Below are 6,105 nucleotides of genomic sequence, written 5' to 3'. Positions count from 1 at the left end.
TTATTAACACACAAGTATTAAAATGTCTCATATATGCTTGTGTTAATAAGATACAAACATCTAATATATCAATTCTAGTTTTAAAAAAAAAACTTATAGAAAATTAGTATCTGACTATTTAAAAATATCATGTGTTACCTTGAATAGAAAGAATGTTATTACATATGAAACTTGTAAAGCGTGAACTGGCCCTTAGCTCAAGTAGTCTAATATTCATTAAAAAGTGCCAGCGAGATGTGAAGAAATATATGATAAAAAGATCAGAAAATGACTTTATTAAATCATAAGACCTACACATATTTTTAGCATTTTTTCATTGAACTTTATACAAAAATTCTTATCATACTTATTGAAGATCTATCTAAACAGTTCAGTTTTTTTTAATTATAAATTGTTACAGTTTATTTTCTTCAGATACATAAAGAATAAGAAAATAAAATAAATCCAAAATGTTAGCGAATGCATAGCTGGATTACTACTAAAACCATTTATGGCGCGAAAATCTTTGACCTCTAGGAGTCTTAAAGAACAAGCCTTTGAAGAATGTTGGGTTCTTGGTATTATTATGAAAATGTAAATACGTTAATTATTCTGCTAGTTTTTGTACAATTTTATTAGTATTCTGTAGTTAAAGTTGATTCGTAGGGTTTCTTTAGGGTTCTACTTACGTTTGGTTTATTATTTTCATCTATAGTGTTTAGTTTTTAAGTAGTTCATCTTGTTTGAGAGCCCCATTTTCGCCCCAATTTAGGATATTTAGGTTATATTATTGTAAATCCCTGTAGTTCTAATTTTCTCGAATTTGTATACTTGCTTGCTTTGACTGTCAGTATTCTGCTAAAATTATTGGTCTCTTTGGGCAAAAACAATGAAGATAATTCTAAATATTTCGAAACTGTTCCATCGGGTTTTAAAAAGGACGCGTTTCGTGACAATTCATTCAGTTTTAATTATTTAGTCAGTTTTTACCCTGAAAACAATTAAACGACAGTCAAAGCGAATTAGGTTAGTGTTTTTGACGTTGACAATAAAAGTGTGTTCCCGAATTTCGTTACAGTATTTTTGCCGGTTTTACTCCAATGAAAAGTTGAAAAGTCACCTTTTGAGTATTTTAGTTTGTGGATACTAAATGCAAATACGTACTGCAATAGTGAAGGATTATAAGTGCTGTAGTTAAATAAACCAACTTTTTCAAGAATTTTTGTTTAAGTGTCCAGTTTTGTGTTTCCGGGAAAAGGTCAATTCCATAGGTAAGTCTTAATATTTTCATTTGGCATCTTGGTTTATGATACTCTACATATTACATATGTAATTTTATACAAGTAGACTTGAGCATACCGTTAAATTTAACTATCAATGCTTATATCTACTTACTCTATTGGCGATTCCTCAATCTGGGTATTCCTCCACTTTCAGGCTTTTTTTTCTCCTCGGTATGGTTTTCATCCACTATTATAAGAAGTAGAAATCTCCACTCCTCTACTCCAATAACGTCCATAACATCTACATCGACATTTACTGTTACACCGATCCACCCAGGTCCTCCACCTCAATCATGCAGCCCTCTTGGAGTCAGGTTTGATCAATGTTTGTGATATATACCAACCAATCAAAGTCCTATCAACATTTATTAGCTTTACTGTAGTATATTATACTAAATACTAACCTCAAAATTACATTATCACTCTCATTATTAGATTTCACTACTACACTATTATTTTGAATAGTTTTATAATTACTAGGTGTATATTAATTATTTCATTGAAATACACCGTATAGATCTCCTTGTAAACTGGATAAATAGGCCTATTTCGAAAGTACTCAGGCAAACTTTTAGCCCCAAACAACAGAATATCAGATTTTACCCTTGATATAGACACTATATTCAGGAAGGGCATACATAACTTATTTTTAAAGTAATAGGTTTGATTAATAACTTTTCTTTTAATATAGATTCACTTGAACGTATCTCAGAACTAAAGCTTTTCTTTTATGTTTATTTTGATTTTTGAAAGATAACCTAACTTTCTAAGTTAGACAAGAGACTTTTGGTGTGAGCCCATGAGTTTTAAGGTACTCTCACACTAAAGCTGTAATTTAATGGCATATAATTTAATAGGCAAAGTAAAGGGTTAAGATTTATTTTATTGTTAATTTATTTCTTTCAAGTACAGGATTAATTACGCCATAACTCTTGTACATACTGATCAGTTTCAATATAATTAATTGTATTTATAAATCTCCCTGTCTGTTCTTCCTTGTGAGATTTTTATTCAGGTTTATAGGTATAGGCCTTTTGGTAATTTCCTGTTTTCGTGGTCATCGGGATTTTCTTATCCATCTAGGATAAAGCAGGTGGCGCTTATATTTTATTGAACTCTTGTGGAATCCACGCTACTCTACCAAAGTGGTTAGTGCTAGTCGGCTTCCCTTTGAGAAGATCCCCTGAGCAGTTATCTCTATTGCAAGTCTCCCTCCTCTCTCCCTCCTTCCATTGGTTCCCTTGTACCTATTTTCTAACCCTCACTTCCCATACTTTTACCCTCCTTTTCCCCCTTTTTCTTCCTGTTATTACCCATCCGTCCATTCAAATTTAATTGAATCCAAGTAAATAAGATAAATTATAATTAATTTATTTTTTTTAAATATAACAAAATGACGATTTAACTATATTATTTATTTTCTTAGATCTAAAGAAAACCATTAAGGGTATTAAACAATTTAATACTAATAATAAATATTTGTCATATACCATTGATTTTGATTGAAAAAGTTGAGAAACATTTTTAAAATCAAAAAAAGATATAATTATAACAGAAGATAATGTATTTTAAGTATTCTTAAACTTATATAAAAAAATGTAAATGATAACTTAAATACATCTTTTAAATAAAATCTATAAGATTTGAATTAATATGCTTATAATATATTAAAATAATTTGTTACCTTATTTCTTTTTTCTAATAAAGGAAAAAATAAATAAATTATTAGATTAAGTATTCTGATGCTCGTAATATATACCAATCCAATTCAAAACTTTAAATTGAACATTTTTTTATTAAAATGGAAACAACAGTCTTTTTAAATTATAATGTATTAGACTTAAAATGTCTTATAAAAGATAGCTTTACTGTTTTGAATAAGACGAAATGAAAATTAAAATATATTTTAGTCATATGAAAGTATACAATGAATAATAATTTATAGTCTGACTAGAATATAAATATTATTCTGAGATTATAGCTCCATGTGTGTTAAAATAAAAACTGCAGGTCTTATGTTAATTTTCTTATGCTCACTATCAGCTGTTTCGAAAAAGATAAAATTATTTAATTTTTTTTTTTGAATAAATAATGTCATTGGCCTAGCCAAAATGACCATCAACATTTGTTCAAATTGATTGTTATTTTTTTATAGTAATGCAACAGAATACTAAACGTAAAACAAATTATTATTCCTAAATTTAGTTAAATAATAAATGTCATCCCTACCTTAAGAAAAGTATATTATATATATTTACATAAATATTTATATTTGTCGTAAATAAAAATAAAAATTTGTCAAAAATTATACCTTATTGATAAATGTCCACCGTTCACGGTCGGCGGCATGTTCCACCAACAATCCATATAAATTTTAAGCCCATAATATAGTAATAAAACAGCAAGGGACACAGATAGGTACATGCGTGTGTTTTATTTTATTTGTTTTTAACTGCACACTTTTCCTCACAGGTTTAATTTACAATTACAAGATAAAAGAATGCGTGTGTTGAAACAAGCCCAACGTGGAAATGGAAATACAGGTTCTATGATAACAACATTAGCATTAAGTGGTGTTTCTATGTTGTCCGTTTTTGAATAGATTATGTTGGATTTATACTGTGGGTTGTGATTATGTAGACATGTAGAAATTTACGTTATACATAGGTCAGTAAGTTCAGGTTTTTTTTTAATAATAAATAGGTTTGAATTTCATTATTATATAGGTTAGAAAGAATTACGCTTTCTTTGGACTTTAAATTCACTTGCCGGTAAATATCATGTTTATAAAATAGTATAGTAACATAAATAAACTCTTCTAATTTATCTAAAATATTTCACATTAAAAATATAATAGCTAGGTAGTAAGAATATAAAAATAAAAGAAACGAGGTTTTATTTCCAATAAAACGTATATACTTGTAAATTATTATCAATTAAAAACCAATCCAAAGGCTTTTGGAGGCTCTTGAAATTTACAATGTTAACTAGGAACTAATTTGGGACTCCGATGACGTAAAAAATACTAATGTAATTTAAATTCATCCAGTAGTTCAGTGATTCAGAAAAATTATGTTTAACAATAAAAACCTATCTATTAGTCAAATTTCGCGTCTCTTCAAGCGCATTTAATCTTTGGTAAGAAGGGATAAGCTTTTATCTATGCGTTCCTTAGACTTTTTCATACCAGGTGCCTCCATCTATCTCCGAAAGGTTTTTCTGTCCAGCAGATTGTTTATTGATACGACTGCTACATATTTGACTACGTCGATTTTAGGTCTGGAAAATATGTGCTCAGATCCCAATCTAGCAAGGGTATCCTTCCTTATTTTCAGCCTTACTAAGTGGGTAAAAGCTTAGATCATCCTGCAGTTCTGCAGTTCTCTTTCATCAGCTTCTCTAGGACCTAAAAAGTTTAAGATATATTATTTGCATTTGCTATTTGTATAGAAAAAGCTCATAAATAAATAGAATCTCGGAATAATTTCACTAGAAAATATATATTTTTTAACTCTTTAATTATCCAAGTTAAATCAAGAATTGCAGATCTTATGTTAGTTCTATTATTTTCATATTTATTTAATTATGTACAGCATGTTTACAGTAATACCAAATATTTTCACTTCCTTATTCCTTATTTTAAAGCTTAAAGCATTATTCCATTTTATGATAATAGTATAGTTCCATTTACCCAATCTAGCTTTAGATCATTATTACCCTGTGAAGGTGGTTAATATTGTAAATAATGTTCAGATTTCCCCTGATTACAATAAACAAGTCTGTTTATTGTTTTTTGGTTACGCCTTTGATACTAATAATCAAGCCTTTGAAATGTATGATAACGCTTTCAATTTGAAAAATTTTAACAATGACGACACATTTTAAAATGTAGGTCTTAATAGAGTTTTATTAAAGTTAAGATATATTAAGGCAGTATTCTGAGCTCTAACGAAGGTCATTAACTTTATCTCTTTATACTGTCAATATTTCTATTAATTCAAAATAGATGTGCTTTTATAAGTAAACAGATTAGCTAATTTGATTGTGCAATACATTTAACTTAAAACAATTAATTACACAACCATCTCATTTTTAATAACTCAAGTACTATTATTGATATTTTTTTACTAATTACTAAATTGTTTTGAAAACTGGTATAATACCCTCTATATTTACTGATTATTTTAGTATTTCTGTGAAGTTACCGTTATTATTTGCAAGATGCCACCGCGGGTAGTAACTTTTAGACTTTAAGAAAATATAAACATACCTGACTTTTTAAACTATACGAGTATAAATCCATTGTTGATAAGGTAGATTTTTTAAATGATCAATGAATTGATTTATTTGATAAATATGCACCTGTTAGGACTTCTATTCTACTAGGAATTCTACTTCTATTTTGCCAAAAGTTAGAAATTCACCACGGCTGACTGAAAATAAAGAAGTTTTGCAGTAATTAATAGATAAATCGCTTAAACGGTTTATATTATCCAAACAAACATCTAAGTGGGACTATTATAAGCAACTTAGAAAGTAGAGCTTCTACTGCAGCAACTAGAGCAGAAAAAAAGGCTTTTACAGGAATAAATTTGAAAAGTGTACATATAAGGAAAAATGGATTAAAAAAATACCACCTTCTAAGCAAAAACAAATACCGGAAGTCTAAAAAAATTTTGATGAGTTAAATAAATATTTTACTGAGAGCAGCAATATTTTAAGTAAAGTTAATTAGGAAAAAATTGTTAGATTCTATAATAAGACTCCTCTACCAATATTAAATATTTTTTTTTTTTTAATACTGTTAATTATAGCGATATTTGCAAAACTCCACTAAACATTA

At 28.2% G+C, this 6,105-nt stretch overlaps 1 long non-coding RNA gene across 1 annotated transcript in view; it reads left to right on the top strand.

Moving 5' to 3' along the window:
* The first annotated feature begins 1,056 nt into the window (after nt 1-1,056).
* The window catches only part of LOC126734014 (uncharacterized), a 36,780-nt gene continuing 31,731 nt past the window's right edge, over nt 1,057-6,105 (top strand). Inside the window, exons 1-2 of the long non-coding RNA XR_007659923.1 lie at nt 1,057-1,250; nt 1,417-1,576. This is a non-coding gene — a long non-coding RNA (uncharacterized LOC126734014). The remainder of the gene's footprint in view (nt 1,251-1,416; nt 1,577-6,105) is intronic.

The sequence above is a fragment of the Anthonomus grandis genome, chromosome 3 (genome assembly GCF_022605725.1).
Source record: "Anthonomus grandis grandis chromosome 3, icAntGran1.3, whole genome shotgun sequence".
In the NCBI taxonomy this organism is placed as follows: domain Eukaryota; kingdom Metazoa; phylum Arthropoda; class Insecta; order Coleoptera; family Curculionidae; genus Anthonomus; species Anthonomus grandis.
This window is presented reverse-complemented; position numbering and strand designations above follow the sequence as displayed.